The sequence below is a fragment of the Canis lupus genome, chromosome 1, assembly GCF_048164855.1.
Source record: "Canis lupus baileyi chromosome 1, mCanLup2.hap1, whole genome shotgun sequence".
NCBI lineage: Eukaryota > Metazoa > Chordata > Mammalia > Carnivora > Canidae > Canis > Canis lupus.
In genome coordinates, this window is record NC_132838.1 from 115,401,206 (window position 1) to 115,422,142 (window position 20,937).

At 47.5% G+C, this 20,937-nt stretch overlaps 1 protein-coding gene across 7 annotated transcripts in view; it reads right to left on the minus strand.

Moving 5' to 3' along the window:
• Nucleotides 1-20,937, minus strand: part of SIPA1L3 (signal induced proliferation associated 1 like 3) — a 235,052-nt gene that overhangs the window by 137,799 nt on the left and 76,316 nt on the right. For all 7 annotated transcript variants that reach the window (XM_072779651.1, XM_072779621.1, XM_072779648.1 and 4 more), the window contains one exon: nucleotides 2,582-2,649. The gene's annotated coding sequence lies outside the window, so the exon portion shown is untranslated. The remainder of the gene's footprint in view (nucleotides 1-2,581; nucleotides 2,650-20,937) is intronic.

Below are 20,937 nucleotides of genomic sequence, written 5' to 3' on the forward strand. Positions count from 1 at the left end.
TAGAGAGAAAGAGTGGGAGACTGGGCTGGAACAGTGCTTCCCAAGCCTCCATCACCATATTCTGCTCTTCCTTTTCAGTTGCATCTAGTCCCATCTGTGCCACTATTTACTTGATATTTTCTCTAAACCAATTCATTTTTATTTAAAAAATTTTCTTTTTAAGTAATCTTGGCACCCAGTGTGGGGCTTGACCTGATGACCCCAAGATCAAGAGTCACGTGTGCGCCACCGACTGAGCCAGCCAGATGCCCTAGTAAACCAGTTCATTTTTAACTTATATATGTGTATGTATGTATATACATACACATATATTTAAAAAGGAATCTACATTACTACCGAAATGAAAGTTGGCATCTTTTGCTGCAAAAGTTAAAAACTAATAATAGCAAATACAATGTAAACAAAATATGTTCATCCACACAAATCACTAAAAATCATCTGATGTAACATAATTTGGGTTTATGGGACTAGCAAGAATTCTTCATTTCTGCCTTCTATTGGGGAAAAGATTATCAGAAGATCTGGCAACACTTGGCATTTTCACAGGGGGACAAAGGGCGAGAGCGAAGTAGGGGCTGCCCCACAGAAAGGGAACACATTGTCCTACTTGCCAGGATTCCGAAACTGTGTTATGAAGTGAGATAATATGTTTCTATCTCCCCCGGCCGGCCAGGGATAAGTGAGGCTGGGCACCTGCCTGGCTACTTCCATTCGGGGCCCTCCTCAGAGAGGCCTTCCTGGATTACCTCGCCTACAATCGCTTGTTCCTCCCAGGCAGCCCCCTTTTCCTGCATCACTCTTCTCTGTAGCTCTCATCCCCACCCCATTCACTTGTTTGTCTGTCTGCTGTTTTCTTCTCTAGCAGAATGTCGGTTCCCGGAGGGAAAGGCTTCTGTTCAGTTCATTCCTGAGGGTCCCAGTACACAGAACATAACAGAAGGTGTTTAAATGCCTATTGGTTGTTGTGGTCAGAAACACAAGGGAAGACTGAGGAACCACTGCGGCTTGGAGGAGATGGAGGAGACAGGACAACTGAACACAGCATGGCATCCTGGGATAGAAGAAAGTCATTGGTAGCAAAGTAGCAAAACGTGACTGAATCCTTTGATTTAGTTCATCATACTGGACCAGTGCTCACTGTCTGGTTCTGGTGGTTATGCCAAGGTGGGTAAGATGGTAACGATGTGTAGGGGACACTGGATGAAGGGTGGATGCGTGAATTTTCTGTATACTTTCTGTAACTTTATTATAATCTAAAATTCCTTCAAAATAAAGTTTGTTTTTTTAAAGATTTTATTTATTTATTTGAGAGCAAGAGAGAGAGAGAGAGAAAGAAAGCGCATGAGCACAGGGGAAGAAGGAGAAGCAGACTTCCTACTGAGCAGGGAGCCTGATGTAGGGCTTGATCCCAGGGCCCTGAGATCATGACCCGAGCCAAAGGCAGACACTCAACTGACTGAGCCACCCAGGCACCCCCAAAATAAAAAAGTTAATAAAAAATTGTGCTAAGAAGCATTCTTTGGTGAAAATGCGGCCCCTTGAGACTGTCCCACAAACATGTACTCTAGGTATGTGAGCAGAGCCTTAGGCCAGGAGGAAGGAATGTGAAGAGACCCTACAAACAGCCAAGAGAGAAGCTGCTATCCAGATTCACTCAGTTCCCAAAGTTTGACTCCCTCCAACTCAGCCAACAGCACTCCCTGTGTGCAGAGTCTGGATGCCAGAATCTTCTGTCTCCATTTTCCACACTATTAGGGTCATCTGGTGCTTCAAGAATCAGACAATGCCCTTACTCCCACTGCTCCCAAGCACCGTCACTGCAGCCTGCCAACGAAGGTCAATGTCCTCACTTAGGAATGCCCCACTATCAACTGGAACGCCACTGTTTAGTCTATGCCAAAGAAACAAAGGAGGATGCTCACTAGCAAAAAACCCCAGAAACCTAATTATAACATACTCAAAATCTTTACATCACCAGTATTCACTGTACGTATACATTTTAATTACGTAGGGAATTCAGCCTGTAGGGAAGCAGCACATCTGCAAAGGGCAGTGAGAGGGTCATTCTGTATCTTATGGGATTGGTAGTTACACAACTGAATGCATCTGCTTAAACTCCAAGAAATGTACACCAAACAGTGAATTTCATTCCAGGTACATTTTAAAAAGTACATTGAATTCAAATTGAAATTAAAATCGAATTAAAAAAAAAAAGTGCTACACTGATGTCTGCTATGAGCAAAGATCTCCAGGATGCACCGCTACTGCGGACAGTGGGAAACCTGCAGGAGAAGCAGCCGCATGCAGCACAGGTTCTTCTGCCTTTACTCTGCAAACTGGGGACATGTGCACAAGTGGAAGTAGGGACGGCCATGAGTCAGAAAAGCTCTGGCAGGAATGCCCCAGACCAGTGATGTAATTACCTCCAAGGGAGGATGTCACATTTGCGGGTGGCAGGCAGGACAGTGAAGGAGACCTCCATTTTTCCCTCGATGCATTTTTAAGTGACTTTTAAAAATAAGAGAGGCCTACGTGCACTAGCCGCACAACTGAAGCCAACAAACAGCCACAATGTACTCACCTTCAGTGTGTTCCGGGCACTAGTACTCCTTGAGGGTCCCAGGGGATCTGATGTCAAAGACTGTGCATCTATGGAGAAGAACAACATGAGGTTATGTCTTTGGCCAACCTGAACCTTCTTGCCGCAGTTTCTGTCATTCACAAATTCACTCCCGTGACAGATACTCACTGAATACCTGCTTTGTGCTCGGCACCCAAGGGTATGTCAGCGACCAGGACAAAGTCACTGTCTTCAGAGAGTAGACAATCCAGTGGGGGAGGAAGACAATAAACAAATACACGATGTGGAGCCAGGGAGTAGTGGTGTCTTGATGAAAGTAAGTGGGGTGAGCGTAGTGATGGGCCTGCTGCTTCCCAGCCTGAGATGAGAAGTGACACTTCATTGTGGGAGGAACACAGACTGTGTGGCTATCTGGGCAAGACCCTTCCAGGCCACAGGAATGGCCATTGCAAAGGACCTGAGGCAAAGCATGTGTGTGGGGCATTTTAGGAGCAGCAGGAGGCCCGTGTGCCTGACACCAGGTCAGTGACGGGACAAGTGGAGGGAGGTGAGGGCAGGGAGGTGACAGGGGCGTGTGGAAGGCTATCATGAGGATATTTCCTTCAGATAACTGTGAGCAGAGGAGCAGTGGAGAAATAGCACTTGTTCTGACCTGTAATTTTATATTATTAATTTATGTCTTAAAATATTTAGAATGGTTGTTCATGTATGAATGGATATTTCATGAAAACTTTATATGGTTATGTTTTTGAATATTTAGTAGAGTTGTTCTATACGGATATTTTATGATGAGTGAATGTCTCCAGGCCGAGTGGCCATTGTCTGTACTGTTCACCCTCACATTTCAGTTTAGATCAGGTACTTAAGGCAGGGAGATGAGATCTGAGGGGATAATCTAGAACCCTTTTATAAGGAATGGCCATTAAGTTAGATTCTTGTTCCCTATGTGCCAAGGCTCTGTCCTAGTAGACACATGCCGACTCATTTCATTCTCTGAATAACCTTAAGAAATAGACACTACGATTTCAACTATTTTATGGAAGAGGGAAGTGAGGCACACACTGCCCAGCCAGTCAGAAGTGTATTACAGCTGGGATGAAACCGGGCAGCCTGGTCCTAGACCTCGCTCCTGACCACATGGCTAGGCCAACGGTCAAGGAGGTCAATGAAAAGACAGCTAACTACAGGCTGGCGATGCCTCTCTGCCCCACTTCCCCAATACCACAATGTCCAAATGCTACCCAAACACCAAGGCTGAGTTCAAATTCCAGCCAGCGCCTTCAAGAAGCTCCCAGGAAGAAAACCTAACAAGCAGCTAGCCAACATTCCAGAATCTAGGAATCAGGATATCTTCAATAATCTTGCCCCTAGGGGTTCCTAGAGAAGCCAAAAGGGGTTCTTAGCCACAGACCCCTGAGGGCAGCCTGCTAAAGAAGAGTGTGGATTCCTTCTCAGAATGATGTTTTTATTATTTTCTTCTTTAAAAGACTTTATTTATTTATTCATGAGAGACACAGAGAGGCAGAGACATAGGCAGAGGGAGAAGCAGGCTCCCTGTAGAGAGCCTGATGCAGGATTAGATCCTAGGACCCTGGGATCATGACCTGAGCCAACTACTGAGCCACCCAGTGCCCCCTCAGAATCATGTTTTTAAGTAAACAAAATACAATACACAAGGTTATAAAGGAAACCAATTATATTAAGATATCAAAGTGTGTGTAAAATAAAACCTAATCTGAGATATGGTAATATTCCTGCTTCTTTATGAATGCTTTAAATTACAAGATCCTAGTGTGGGTTTAATAACTAGAGTAATTTAGAAATAGATGAATGTAAATGATCTTTTGCAGTATCTGCAACAATTATAATGTGATATGGAAACAGTTTTACTTTCTAGTGGTGACACAGTCACAGGTATTGCCAATAGAGTGTGGCTTGCAGCCCTCATTCGGAAGGAAAGGAAACGTTAAATTTCAGATGGCAGAGGAAATAAAGATGTAACTTTTTTCCCCAGCCAACTTTATGATCCTCTGAATTCCATCCTTGGATGGAAGGGTCCATGGACCTGAGATCAAGAATGCCAAAGCCAGGGATGCCTGGGTGGCTCAACCGTTGGGTGTCTGCTTTCGGCTCAGGACATGCTCCCAGAGTCACAGGATCAAGTCCCGCACTGGGCTCCCTACAGGTAGCCTGTTTCTCCCTCTGCCTATGTCTCTGCCTCTCTGTGTCTCTCATGAATAAATAAATAAAATCTTAAAAAAAAATGCTAAAGCCAGACTCGAGATAGGGTAAAATAAAGGTGGAGCAGGTTCCCAGGGATGGTAACAACTGGTGTGCATGGGAAGCGGTGAGCTGTATGGGAAGGGGTCCTGAGCACTGGCAGTTTCAGCCCACCCTGCATCCATCTCCCTCCTTGAGTCCCCTGAACAGAACCGTATCTTTCCCACTCAGCAGCTGGAATTCCTGTGGGAATGACCCTATTCTACCATGAGTTGGTAAGGGTAGGGGAAGGCTGGTCATATGATCCAGGCCTGGCAGTAAAGCCACTGAACCTCCTCTTCCCTGCTCCTGGCCTCAGAGATGACTCAGGGTGGCTCTGGTGTTGAAACCAGGGTGATCAGGTTCAACAAACAGCAGCCTCAGGACACATCCTGGGACTACAGGGAAAGAGATGGCTTGTTTCTCTTGGGGCCCAGCTTAGCTGGTTGGATATATACGTGGAGCTGCCTCAGAGCCCATCTGATGACAAAACCAATACAGAGAAATGTAGAGCCAGGAAGTAGAAGAAAACGGGGTCCTGGCTACCTCCTGTGAGGCTCTGGATCTAGCCACACCTGAAGCCATTCAGTACAGAATGTCCCAGGCCTTGAGTTCAAACACTTCCTTTGATACTTAAGCAGGCTGACCTGAATTTCCATTTGTTCACAAAACCAATGACTCGATTAACACAGAAGGGCAGAGTTGAATGCAGTTCTTGACAATTCCCATAGCTCACTACCAAGCCATTTCGGAAAGCACAAAGTAAAATTAGACACAGTTGCTATACATAGAAACACCAAACACAGAAAAACACATATTCTTTAAAAACTCAGAAATAGTCTCTTGGGTAGTTGCTTTCCCTACACTAGTCTATGAAGCCCTGACAATTGTGGTTTTCAAGATGCTTGGTAGGGCAGGAGGGAATCAGAAGCACCCAGAATATTTTCCTCTATCACCAGATTTTCCATTAAAAAAAAATGTCCTGGGATCATCAGGAAGCCCCTGCAATAAAACTCCTGTAAAATTTTAATAGCTACCTTTTAAATGACAGTGGAAATTGCTTTTTTGCCACTCTCATTCCTCCCCCTTCCCCCTTTCTCTAGAGTGATGTATATGGCTCTTTAAAGGCACATCAGCCAGGATGTGCAGCAGTGCCACGTCTCTCCTACTGGGGGGAGCTGTCAAGTCCATGAGTACTGGGTCCCTCATACATGGGAAGGGCCACAGCAGAGAGGAGGATGCTGAGGGGTTGGGGAAACAACAGCAAAGGTGGACTACAGGGCCAGCAGTCCAGCCAGGACCCCAGAGCTCCCAGAGCCCCTCCTCACACCACCTGGGTGAGGAGGATGGCCTTGGAGTTGCCTTAGTAATCCCAGCACCCAAGCCAGAGCAACAGCGCAGCTGGCCCACCTGTGTGTCACACAAGGCTACACTCACAGGGCCATGGATCTCACTTCCCAGGATTTACACCAAGAAAGAGAATCCCAGATGACATAACCTGGGGGTGAGAGGGTATCCTGGCCTGACTTCCCAGCGTGACCATGGATCCTCCCCTTAGCCACAGCGATGGCTCTGGGAGAGACACATGGTCCAAGCAGGGCCAATCAGAGTAGGCCCTGGAAAGTTTGCTTGAAGTACTGGGGGAGAGCATGGGATGGAAGGCAGGGGCTGCTGAGGGCTCTCGGCCACCTGGAGGTGGGGGGCACCGGAGAAGAGGTCGAGGCTGAGCAGGTAGAGCCCAGAAGTGGAGAAGGGTGCATTCCTGACAATACCTGAGTATTGCCTCCAGTCAGGCCAGCTCTGGGACTTTCAGGTCCCAAAGCCATTAACTTCCCTTTGCAGTTTAAGCCAGTTTGAGCTGCAAGATCCTGTCATTTACAACAGAAATAACGGACTGATGGAACCGGAAGGGATCTCAGGAATCAATACGCATTCCTTCATGTTTCGGTGAACATGATCCTTCCTAAGAAGCTGACAAAACAAAACTGTGTCATGTTTCTCCAGAAAACAAAACAAAACAAAACAAAAAAACAAACAATACTGTGTTTCAAAACTGTCAAAGGCCTCTGAAGCCCCTGTCCGTAGGAACTGGGTGAAGAACACTGATCTCCTTTGAAGTGTCCACTTGATGGATCAGGAAACTGAGGCTCAGAATGCTTACATGACTTGTTTGGGGCTCAGGGCTAGCTGGAGGCAGAGCCAGGCCCCTCTAGAGCCCCAGGAGGGCACTACAGAGAGAAGGGGAGGCAGTGGGGAAGGCTGCAGGCCCCCCACACCCCATTCCAATAGCGGCTCCACTCTCTTCTGCTTTAAAAATTGGGCTGTCAGGGGAGCATCTGACAAGTTTTCCCTTCCAAAATAACATATGGAAAACCAGCCTCATATCACATTTCAAAGTATTTACACGTTACTGACCTTGGTTTTGATCCTCATTACGAAGCAGGCATTACTGCCTTGGCTCCGTGGGAGGTGCTTCTGTGGGACGACCAGCCAGGGTGCTGTTCCCCTGACCCCAAAGCAGCTGGCACACCTGGGCCTTTCTGTTCCTGTACTCCTGGGCCTCACATTTCTATCCTTTCCTTGTCTTTCTCTCTTTTTTAGAAAATGATTGATTATTTATTTATTTATTTATTTATTTATGAGAGAGCAAGAGCATGCAGATAGTAAGGAGCAGAGAGGAGGGGAGAGGGTGGAGGTAAAAGAATCTCAAGTGGACACCACGCTGAGTTTGGAGCCATCTTGGGACTCAATCTCATGACCCTGAGATCAAGACCTGAACCAAAACCAGGAGTCGGATGCTTAACCAACCGAGTCACCCAGGAGGTCCTCTTTCCTTATATTTCAATCTCAGCTCATATGGAACGGATTATCCACTTACACCTCCTCCCTAATGACCAAGTAAAGAAGTGGCCACTAATTAGACGGGTCAGAGATTATGCCTACTGGCACCTGCTCTTCCAGCGGACAGGATCACTAGCCCCAAAGGCTAGCACCACACCTATCAACTCTTCTCTCCCTGTGTCCAGAGATGGCAGCTTTCTGTTACGTTTTCTGTCTTGGAGTAGGACACACACTCTGGGCAGTGTTCATCCAACCTCTAAGAGGGCCCACCTACACGCGCCCCTCCTGACCAAGCACTGACAGGGGCAGCCAGACCTTTCTCCTCCATGCAGCCCATCATGTAAGTGGCTGATAGGAGAATCCAGCTCACTGGGGCCTTTTGCTACAAGCTGCCTTCCCCTTTCTAGACCTTACCACAGCTTCACACTGGGGCATCAGGGACCTACCCGCCTATTAATAAAGTGGTTCAATCATCCTTCATTTAGAGAAGATTCCCATTACACCCATCCTCAACCCATCTTTGAAAGAGTGCTTTAGGAAAATATCTCTTCATTCAACTGCCTCTACCCATCTGCCAACAAAGAAACGCTGCTATGTGAAAAGACTTTGCTTTGGGAAAATCTAGGTCCTCAACTAGCTATACTGTATGGCAGCCGCTAAGATCATCTTGCAATTAATCATGTTTTCTCCTATGACCTATATTCTATTAATAACACCCTAATGACTTAGCCCTAGTTCTTTCATTGACTGATTCAGTCCACAGATCTAAGGCTGGGGCACTGACTTAAAGGGTCTCACATCCCCCACCTGCCACCAGAGGGTAAGCATCATGATGCAGGATTTCACTGTCCCAGGGGCCGCATGGCTGTCCTGCCTCCAGCCTAGCTGAAGTGACTCTGCAGAAGAATGGCACAAGACAAACCCACTGCAGAGAAAGTACCGAGGAAAAGCCACAGTGCGTGGCCATTTCCCGCACAGCTGACCTGCCAGTATGGCAGGCTTTGACATGACCAGATGTACTTAAGTTGTAGACTAAGGGGAGCTCTCCGTCACTGCGGGTGGGAGCGTACATAGGATCAGACATTTTGAGAGAGTGGGTGGCAATTTCTTGTAAAGAGGAAGAGACGGTAACCTCAGTGACACACTTCACTTCCTCACTGACGGGTCTGGGATTCCCTGCTGAGTTCCCAGACCAATGTGGCCTTGCAAATTCTCACTCTGGCTGGAAGCACCAGGGATCTGCTTTGATGTGCCCACACACCAGGCATTGCTTTCAGTTAACCATCAACTCATTTACCCTCCTAACAGCCCTGAGAAGGGGGTCTGCTAGCATCCCCATTTTTAACCGACCAGCAAACTAAGGCACAGAGAGGTAACCTGCCCAAGATCCTGCAGCAAGTAGATAGCACAAATCCACTGGGATTTGAGCCCCGTGGGTCTGGCTCCAGGGCCACCACCAATGCCACTTCCCAAGCACAGCAGCTGAGAGAACGGGCTCAGCCTTGAAAGCCATCTGAGTCCACATTCAGATGTCCATTTCAGATGGCTCAAAGACTGCCTGCAAAAGGAAAGACAAAAAAAAAAAAAAAGACAAAAAAAAAAAAAAAAGGAAAGACAGAAGTGTCTAGAAGATAACACAGGAGCGTTATCTTCATGTTGGTGTAGGTGAAGGTTTCTCCTGCAGGGGTTCTAGGAGAGTAGTATTCTCCTCACCAAAAGAGTGAGCCTCATTCACACAATCCTCTATCCCTTCCCTAGTCTGCCTCGTTCCAGAGTGGAATGTGGATGTGATACTTGGATCGGAGAGAGTCCTTCTTGTCCCCAGAACACTACTCTTCCAAAAGAGAAGGACTTGCTCTCTGGGTGCCCTGGCCCCTTTGGGGAAGGTGGGTGCAGCAGACATCTGTGGCCATGAGGGGGGCAAGAGAGTCAGAGCAGTGCTCTGCCCTCAGCCAAGCCATTGAATCACATATCATTTGACACAAATTCTTTTTTTTTTTAAAAGATATTTATTTATTCATGAGAGAGAGAGAGAGACCTAGGCAGAGGGAGAAGCAGGTTCCCTGTGGGGAGCCTGATGTGGGACTTGATCCCAGGACCCTGGAATCACGACCTGAGCAGAAGACAGATGCTCAACCACTGAGCCACCCAGGCACCCCTGACACAATGTCATTTGTATTGAAATGACAACGCCACTTAGACTGGTACTTGCAGCCACATGCTCACCTAACTAAAACACCTTGCCGCAGCCAGGCTCTGACAGCCTTGTGCTGTGCCATCACCCTGGAGAGTGAGAACAGTCACTCACATGCATTTAAGGTGTCTCAAAAGGACTGGGCTCAGAGATGAACTTCAGGAATCAGAGATTTCCACTAGGCATGACTGATCACAGGCATCTAGAGAGGACTTGGTGTCTCAATTAATCCTCAGAGGACCTGAATTTCAAACAGCCTTCTTTATCCTGATGGACTTCTAAGAGCAGTGGGGGTGACTGTGATTCTAAGGGCCAAGCCCAGCCCACTGGCACAACAGCACTGTGCTCTGCTGGCCCCGGCTCATGGGCTAGGGAAATCCTGCCTAGCTTGTGGATCCTTTTTCCTCCTGTCACCAGCCATTTGCTGGATGTGCCAACAGTTAAGCCCCTTCCTGCACTCCATAAAAACAGCCCATCAATGTGGTTGACTGCCGGGTGCTTTTCCACAAAGCACTCCCTAGATCTCAGCTAATCAGATGGAAGATAGCACAGTGGTCAATCTACCAAAATAGGTCAAGCTTTATTTTTTAATCCTCTTATTCATAACATACTGAAAGGGGAGAATGAAAAAAAAAAAAACATTATTAGCAGCAAGAACATGTAGGGTTATTACTCAACCTATCTGTGCCTTAGTTTGCTTACCTTTAAAATGGGGATGATGATAATAGGGGTGTTGTGAGCACTGCAAAAATTACTCTGTGAACAGCAGAACTTATCCACGTGGTGAGTGTTCAATATAGGTGAGATAAAATTATTCTTATTGCTGGTGACATAGTGAATTTTTAAACTAGCCCGTGAAAGCTTTAAAACCCCCCTCTCTGCAGAGAAAGGCATGATTCTGATTCTGGCCACTTAGGGAAGGAAGGTAACCTGAAGGTCCAGGCCAGTGAGGAGAAGCTGGCTCCAGGACTCAGGGTCCTGTGGGCAGGAAATGGACCTACTACTGGGTGCTAGCTGCTCACCCAAAAGCCATTCTTCCCTTTCTTCTTCAGGTGCTCAATTAGTACTACGCGTCCTGACTTGCCTGGCAGCTGGGGGTGGCCAACAAGAGTAAGCAGAAGTTGTTGTGGGGCCTGAAGGAAACTTCCTCACCAGAGACTTGGAGCTGGATTACACTTCTGTGCCCATTCCCCCACCCTAATTCCCACCTGGTCTAGACTCATTGGCTTGACTCCAGGGATCATAGTGGACCATGATGCCACTTTAAGGATGAAAGCCTTCTGCTAGGGATGGTGAAGCAGAAAGATAGAAGGATCCTCTGGAGCTGTCATACTGGCCCTGGGCTGCCAACCTGCGGACATTTTACTCAGGATAGAAACCATCTTCCATGGAGTTTATACTGGTGTTATTTCTAGTCTCTGCTACGGGCAGCCAAGTGTACTTTCAAAAGATACTGTTGTCTTACACAGCAGATGGCCAATGGGACAGCCTCTATACCAGAGAAATCCCTCTAGAAGTCTGTTACCAAAGTGCCCTCAGGCTTTAGAGGACCCTTGATCTCTCCTCAAAACCAGGCAGAAAGCTAGATGTAGAATTTCCTACAGAACAGGGTTACCACCATTTTTGCCTTACAAGGAGGCAAAATAGGAATTATAAGAGATAGGGGAGCCTGGGTGGCTCAGCTGATTAAGCCTTTGGCTAGGGTCTGGGTGGCTAAGTCTGCCTTTGGCTAGGGTCGATCCCAGGGTCTTGGGATCAAGTCCCGTGTCGGGTTCCCTACTCAGGCAGGAAGTCTGCTCTTCCCCCAGTTCGTGCTCTGCTCTCACTCACTCTCTCTCTCAAATAAATAAAACCTTAAAAGAATTATAGGAGGTCTACTGAGTCTTTTATTCAGCAATTATTAAGCATTACCATATGCTGGGCACTATGCGTGGTGTAGGGTGGGACACAGACCAAAGCAGGCACAGTTCCTATCCTTACAAACCTGAAGTCCAGAACGAAGGACAGAAATAAAGAGGCAAACAAATACATTTTTAAGCACAAATGATGAGAAGCACCATTCGGGAAACCAAGGTGAATTTTAGCCCAGAACTAAAGAGAAAGGAGAAGTCATTTGAAAAGTGGAAGTAAGAATACATCAGAATGTCCATCAACTGAAGAATAGATAAATGAAACGTGGCACCATCCACACAACGGAATATTATTCAACCATAAAAAGAATGAAGTACTGACTCATGCACGACGTGGATGAACACAGGAAACATTATGCTAAGTGAAAGAAGCCAGTCACAAAAGACTATGTATTATATGATTCTGTTTACATGAAATGTCCAGGAGAGGCAAATCCATAGACACAGAAAGTAGATTAGTGGTGGCCTGGGAGGAGGGGGAGGGACAGCTGATGAGTACAGTTTTTGGCAGGGGATTGGGTGGCAATTAGAACGTTCTGGAATTAGATACTAGTGAAGGCTGCACAACCTTGTGAATACACCAAAACCCACTGGATCGTGTACTTTAAGAGGGGTGAATTTCATGGCATGTGAATTATACCTCAATTAAAAGACACTCAAACGGCTACCCTGATTCAATGACTGTGTTGATAATAAAGTCTCTAGTGAAAGTTAAAAAACAACAAAATAACAAGTATCCCAGGAGATGGAGGAGAACTTGTGAGTCTGTTCAAGGGAACTCACAGGAGGCCTGTGTGACTAGATGGTTGAGGCCCAGGTCAGAGTGCTCCGGTATGGGGCAGACACTGACGGGGCTGGGGGGCCATGGTCAGACATATGCTTTCCATTCTAAGTATGATGGGGAGCAGGAATGTGTTTTCTGATCTACATTCCTGAAAGATCCCTCTGGTTGTTACAAAGAGACTGTTAAAAAGAAGCAGGGTAAACCATGAAGTGGTCACTGCCATGCCCAAGGAGAGTTGGTGGTTGCCGGGACGAGTGTGAGGGCAGAGGGATGGAAAGGAGGAGGCTGGGAGAGTTGTGAATTTAGAATCAAGGACACACAGGCCCTGCTGATGGGGTGGCCATGAGGGTGAGGCAGAGAAGGAAGACATGCAGATCTCCTGAGTTTTTCTTTCTTTTTTTAAAATGATTTTTAAAAAATATTTTATTTAGGGATCCCTGGGTGGTGCAGCGGTTTGGCGCCTGCCTTTGGCCCAGGGTGCGATACTGGAGACCCGGGATCGAATCCCACGTCGGGCTCCCGGTGCATGGAGTCTGCTTCTCCCTCTCCCTGTGTCTCTGCCTCTCTCTCTCTCTCTGTGTGTGACTATCATAAAAAAAAAATGTTTAAAAGATTTTATTTATTAATTAATGAGAGACAGATAGAGAGAGAGAGAGAGTCAGAGACACAGGCAGAGGGAGAAGCAGGTTCCATGCAGGGAGCCTGATGTGGGACTCGATCCCGGGTCTCCAGGATCACGCCCTGGGCTGAAGGCGGCGCTAAACCACTGAGCCACCCAGGCGTCCCATCTCCTGAGTTTTTCCAGAGTGATTTTCTGCCAGATTCAGATTGTGCACAGAACAAGAGCAGTCACCAAACGCCTGTTAAATGAGCTGAATAAATGAACAAAATCACTGCCTGGCTTTTTGTGGGAGACACGTTTTTGTCCTTTCAATAAAGATATTAAATTCTCTCTCTCTTTCCCCACACACATATACATATAGGAACATATATGTATCCTTACCCTCAACATAATATCCTCACCCATACTTGTTTCTTTCCCATCCACTGGTAGAGAGTGGACCACTAGACACCCTCAACTACCCATCTGCTCAAACCAGAAACTTGAAGGTTGTCCTTTATATATATATACACACACCCTATGCAGGATAAAAGCTGCTAAGTCAGGAGCAATAAGGTCCTTCCATCTCGGAGGCGGGGCAGAGGAGATAAGCCAGCAAGAAGTGAGCTCTTACTTCTGATGAACAGCCTGTAGGAGAGGACAGAGGCAGGAAGTGTCCTCTGTCTTGTTAGCGAGGGTGGGCAGGGGTAAGGGATAGGGTCAAGAGGGGGAGAAAGCACTGTGAACACAAATGGTCTAGTCAGGGCAGGAAGCCTCAATTTGGCCCTTCTAGCTTTCCCTGCCACTATAAGTGAAGCCCAGCAGAAGACAAGTTATAACCCAAACGGGTCACCAGCCCCAACCCACTGCCAACCACATCCATTCTGAGGGACATACCAGAATTCTGGAAGAATGCATCCTCACCCTGGAACTAGAAGTAGGAAAGGGGAAGGCATGCAGAGTCCCGCAGAGAACATCTCCATGGTCACCACGATCACAGACCACAGCACACACAGTGGCCCTGGAGGGGTGCAATGCAATGGTCTGGTGGGAGTGTGCCCACCTAGAAACTTCCTTCCAGTTCTACTCTCCTCAGCAACCGGGCTTATCTGGTTTAAGAGGAGGGCATGAGAAACATTTCACTGGGTGGTTCTTGGGTGGTGGGCTATGTTGTGGACGTAAGGAAGACCGCTGCCTGTACTGCCTGCCCCACAGCCAGGGACCCGATGCCTCAACTCTAGCATTTCTATAATTCTCCCGTGTTATTCTTATGAGAGGCAGATATGAACACTTCAAACAGCTGACCAAACTCTTCATATTTCATTCTAGGAGACTGGGAAGGAGGTCTAAGTGCTTGTCATGGTCAGTTCCAAGTACTCATGAGGCACCCACCTTAGCCTCTCCTGGTCTGACAGAGGTCCAGGTGAGGTTCACCAGCCCCCCACCTGCAGGCTGGAGCACCCTCCCAACAAGTCTCTAATGTTGACCAACATACAAAGTCTGATTTGACCACAGTTAAGGACACTGCAGCACCTTTTACACAGAATGCTGAGCTAAGCAGGCCATGTGGCATGGAAGAGAATGGAGGTACGGCACCATCGCTCAAACACAACACAGACATGTCAACTTTTGTCACTGTATTTTCCATAAATGCGATCATATCATCTTACTTCTCTGAATCTTACTTTCCTTTAAATATATCACAATAATGCCTCCAAATTGACTAGTAGTGCTTTTAGCAGTTGATATTCCATGGCATGGATGTGCTATGTTTCACTCAATCATTCCCTGAAAAATGGGTATTTATCTTATTTACAGGGTTGTTTGCTTATTTGCCACTGCAAACCATTCTGTTATAAACATCTTTTGGTACTGGGGCCACTTCTTTCCGTAGGGTAGATTCTTTTTTTGTAAAGATTTTATTTCTTTATGAGGGACAGAGAGAGGCAGAGACACAGGCAGAGGGAGAAGCAGGCTCCCTGTGGGAAGCCTGAGGCGGGACTTGATCCCAGAACCCCAGGATCACTCCCTGAGCCGAAGGCAGACACTCAATCACTGAGCCACCCAGGTGTCCCTATAGGGTAGATTCTCAGGAGTGGGAGTGTTGCACTGAAGACTCTTTATGGAGTATTATATAGTCATCTTATGGGATGGGTTCCAAGATCAAGGTGTAGAACTAAATGTATAGTATGCACTTGTTTTCGTATGGAGTATCTCTAAATACATACCTGAAATGGGTGTCCTCATGGGAGGGGAACTAGGTTACAGTGGATGGGATGGGGGAGGGGGAACCACTAACATATCTTTTTGGGTGCCACTTGAATGTTTTATCACGTGCATATATTACTCACTCAAAAAATAAATAAAAATTCTTTTTCAGGCTGCCTTCTAATGAGGTTGCAATGATTCACAGGTTCTCCGGCAGCTTGGGAGAGTACTTAGCTGAGCTCATTAATGCCCTATATTTTTCTCCTTCAAGACTGTCCCTCTCTGCCCTCCCACCTCCCCCCCCTTTTTTTTGACCTAGTATGAGCTGAAACATGTCAGATTTTACCTTCCTGTGATCCACACAATTCCTCCTATTCTACAGCCCTTGGGCAGGCAAGGAAGCAGACTCCCAGAGATGCTAATTTTGACAAGTCAGCATGGCCAGCCCCTCCCAATAGCATAAGAGAGAGAAGCCCAAGCCAGGGTGGGACCCAGACCCCCAGGACCTGAGGGCACCAATGGCTCTCTCTCTTCAGATGCTTGCAGGTCACACTGTTTTAAACTCATGCTGACTGAGTTGCCCTCCCCTAACTGAGCGGCCTACAGTCCCCCAAATGCCCCAAGTCTCTCCAAAAGGGCAAAGGAGGCCGGCAGCAGCTGCTGCTGCCCGAGGGACCCACACTCTCAAGAACAAGGCCAGAGACAAGAAACAGGAGTGAATGGGACAAAGGACACAAAAGAATCAGGCTCATACAAATGAGAGGCCTTCTAATTCACTTCCTACAGGCCAGACATCCTCTCCGGCTGGCCCCCAACCAACGGCCTCGCCAGCCAATGCTTATTTAAGCCCCACCATGACTCTTGAGACAGGAGAACAAAACTGACTGCAGAGAGCAAGGGCCCCCGCATAGGGCAGCAACTCCAACATAAGCACCTGCTGCTCCATTGCTGATGGAAGCTCCAGACTAACCTGCAGAGGGGAGGGGATGGGAGGAAAAAGCAGCTCTGGGGAAGGTGGGGGATGGGGGGCATGAAAAAGCATCTCAAGACAGGCAGCTGGTCCACTCGATGCAAGCAGTAGATTCAGGTCGTGTGCTCCCCATTCTGCAGCCTACACTCGGGCCTGAGCTGGGCTTGGCTCAGGGGAGGCCCCTGCCTTTGCTTCAGCGGTTCCCTCTGCCTGGGATGCCCTTGTCCCTGATCCTTGACGGCCAGCTCAGCAAGGATGTGTGCATGTGGGTGTTGGCTCTGTGAGTGAGGAAAATGGGAGACAACCTGAGCGGCCACCAGCAGGAATGAGTGACAAAGTATGATGCAGACACACAATGGAATCTTACGTTTCTTTCTCCCTCATCCTCCATGGCAAGTTCATTGGCAGGTTCTGTTGCCACTGTCTCCAAAATATATCCTGAATCCAGTTCTTTTCTCCTCTTTCCTAGGCCAAGTTACCACCCTCACAACTCCATCAGACTCCCTGCTGGTGTCCCAGAGTCCACTCTTGCCTTCCTAGATTCTAATCTCCACACATAGCCAGAGCAATCAAATTAAATAGACTATATCACATTGCTTTCCTGCTTAAAAATTCCTCAAACTTCATCTCCTTCCATTTTACCCATCCCATTGCTCAAATGCTCCCATCACACTGGCCCCCTTTCCCTCCAAAGCTTACCCTATCCCAGGGCCTTTGCACATTTTGCTCTAGCTATTTTCAACTTCTTCCTGCCAGTCAGGTCTTCCTGTGACTGTGTACAGGAGTAAGCATGAAATCTAACTACATGCAATGACATGGATGTCTCATGGATGTAATATGGACTAGAAAGGCCAGACACAGGGAAGCATTTACATAAACTCCAAAGTCAGGTGTCAAGAGACATTAAGAGACTGGTTTTGCTTGGAAGGGAGGAGTGACTGGGAGAGAACAGGAAAAGGACTTCTGGAGGCTAGAAGTATTGCTCTTAGAGCTGATTACATGAGTGTGTTCAGTTTGTGAAAGTTCATCTAACTACGTATTTTTAGCAAGTGCTCTTGCTTTTAGATATACATACACACACACACACATACATAGATACATACATATACACAATGGTTTAATAAAATGTTTAAGGAATTAAAACATTTTTGGCTGTATAATCTTTGTAAATCATAATCTTTCTTATGATTTGGGAATTTCCCACCTAGAAGCCACAGTAGAAGGCTGGGCCTACCTCCCATTATCAAATATTACCAAGGCCAGGGACTGGCTCTCACAGCCTCCCCCACAGCTAGTCCAGGGGTGCAAATCTGTGTTCTCAGCAGATGCACCCTCCCTCCTTGGCTTAAATCAGCCTGGAGAATCAGGGCTCATTTACCTTGGTGTTGGGAGCCCAGAGCCATGGCTTGGCACGAGAGGAGCTCATTGAGGCTTGAGGAGCAGAAACATGAACTCCCCACATCTATTTCCTTTCCCAGCACAATAGTACATGATTGGACCATTCTGTACGTGGGAGCCCATTATTCATTCAAGAAAGGTTTACTGAGTGCCCATTCAGTGCCAGGCACTGTTCTAGGCACTAGAGATCCAAGTGAACAGAACCCTGGAGCTGATGATTCTAGTGGGGAAGATGAACAATAAAATAAGTAAAAGAGGGGCACCTGGGTGGCTCAGTTGGTTGAGCGTCTGCCTTTGGCTCAGGTCATGATCTCAGAGTCCTGGGAATGAGCCCTGCATCAGCTCTTTACTCAGCAGGGAGCCTGCTTCTCCTTCTCCCTCTACCCCCTTCCCCCCACCGCTCTGGCTCATGCATGTGTACCCGCAAGCTTAAATACATACATATATAATCTTTAAAAAATAAGTAAAAGATAGGTTAGAAAAGTGGCACAGAGAAAAACAGAAAAGGGAGATGAGGACCTCCCTAAGGAGGCAACATATGAACAAAGGCTTTTAGGATGTTCGGGGGGATATGGGTATGAGAGAAGAGCTTTTCTGGTAGCAGGAAGAGTCAGTGCAAGGGCCCTGAGGCAGGCACACAGCTGGGTGTCTGTGGAGCACTGAGGAGGCCCAGGTGCCTGGAGCAGGGCAAGTGAGGGAACAGAAGGTAGAGATGAAGCCACAGGTAACGGGCACAGATCATGTGGGGCCTGGTTGGCCATGGTGAGGACTTCAGCTTTTACTCTGAGTAAGATGGAGCCACTTGGGAGGGCTCTCAAGGGAGGATCAGACTTGACTAGGTGATAACAGAGTTCCTCTGGCCGCTATCCAACTCTCTCCCCTGCCCAAGATGGAAACCAGTCCCAAGGAGAAAGAGAAGTTTGGTCATTTGTGTGGCAAATGTCTACGCGAAACAAACCAGCAAAAGCTCTCCACCCACTTCCTCCCACCTGTCAAGGCTTTGTGCTGCTCAGCAGGGCTTTGCAACATGATGAACAATCCACATCACATTAGAGGAAACCAGACCCTCCTCCTCTGGTCACCGGGAGAATCTCAAAAGCGGATGTAGAAGCAGCAAGGCCACGTGGCCAGTGGAACACCATCTCCACAGCCAGCGAGAGCTACCATCAAGCCCCCCACCCCGCTTCTCGGCACCTGTGTGCCCCATTCCTCACGGGGCTTGAGTCCCAGGCTTCCTTATCAGTCCACAGGGGAGCAAGAGAGGGAGTAATTTCTACCCTCAATAGGGCTGTTGGAAGGATTAAATTAGTGAACAAGTATCAAGTGATTGGCAAAGTGCCTGGCAAAGAGGGAGGCCTAAAAGCTGTTAGCAAAGCTGTCCTGGTAACTGAAATACGGAATGAAGTCTGAGGTGGCCCTTGGGCAAACTGGACTCTTATTTTTTTTTTTTAAGATTTATTTATTTATTTATTTATGATAGAGAGCGAGAGAGAGGCAGAGACACAGGCAGAGGGAGAAGCAGGCTCCATGCCAGGAGCTCGACGCAGGACTCGATCCCGGGACTCCAGGATCACGCTCTGGGCCAAAGGTAGGCGCCAAACCGCTGAGCCACCCAGGGATCCCCTGGACTCTGATATTAAGCACGGGGCTGAAGTACAGGGTCCTCCTGAGGATGGAGGCCTTCAGAATGGAAGTTTCTTTCTCCCTCTGCCTATTCTCTGGGGAATAACTGCCCAGAACAAGCACTGTCCAAGCTATCTGTGCAGGCTTCTCCATGCTCCACGAGCAGAAGCCTCAGCAGAAGAGACCCTGGCCCATACCCACCTCTCTCAATGAAGTGTTAGTAAGTGGAGAAGTATAAAAGACAGCATAGATGGTGGTACAGGGCAATTCTTGCCTCTTCTCCAGTCAGAACAGTGGTGAGCTCCACTTTGTTCCAGGCAAGGAGGGCCAGGCCTCTGGAGGCTTCGGGCCCACATCCATAACAAGAGGAAAATCATTCAGGCTTGTTCACATTCATTCAGCACAGAGCTACAAGGAGCCAGACGCTGCTCTAGATGCTGAGATGATAGCCAGTGATAAAAAAAAAAAGATCTCTGTGCTCAGAGCTCACATGCTCAGGAGAATGGTGCAAAAAACAAATGAACATATAAGGTCAGATGGTAAGTACTGTAAAGAAAAATATAGCAGGGGACAGAAGACGACAGGAGGGACCGTTTTAGACAGGGTGTTCAGCAAGGCCTGCTGGAGGCAGTGTCTCAGCCATTCAAGCAGAGACTTGAATAAAGTAACGAAATTATATGTGCGTGCATACGTGTATGTAATTTTGGATACGTCTGTCTGTATATAAAGTACATACACACCCAGAGCGGGGACCACAGTGCCTGCTATGGAAACCTAAAGTGATCGAGTTTGATCGTTAAGAGTGCTGTAGGGCTGAATGGGATTGGCATCTTCATAAAACCTACACTCTTCCCTCAGATTCCAATATGAGAATTACTAGTAAAAGGTGTTCCTTTTTCTTTCCTCTTTCATGCTTGATAACGACAAGAAGGCGCTCCCTATTAGGACTTATTCCCTGTTGTCCCAGCAGCACCCCACAGTACAGGCACCCTAATCCATCCAGTCCCCCAAGGATGGGCATGGAGGGCGGCTGCCATCTTTGCTCTGACATACAGTGCTGTCATGAACCCCACGGACACAGATGACTTCCCTCACTTGGGAATACCTGTAGACAAAAATTCCTAGACACGGACCTGCTGGGGCAAAGCAAAGGTGTGAGCAAGGCTCACAATGACAGATCCTGCCAAAGTCCCCTCCAAAGTGAGGGTTTCATCTTCTCTCCCGGCAACAGTGGACAAATCTTATCCACCAGGTCAATCAAGTATCTTTTCCTACATCTGAAAGGCACCTATTTCTACAGATGCTGCCCATGGCAGTGTGGCGAACATGTCATCTCCCTGGCCAGTGTTCCAAAGCCTCCTACCTTTCCTGCCCTTTCTCTCCTTCCCTCCACATGCAGTAGAAGGGAAAAGGATTGTGCTTGCATCAGCAGCACATATACCTCCCCCCGCCCCCCAAAAAAAAAGAGAGAGAAGGAAAAGGACTAGAGCCCAACATCCTGTCACTATGTTCACTACATGCCTTGGCCTTGTGAAGGCAGGATGAGAGCAATGCTGGCCTCAGAAGGC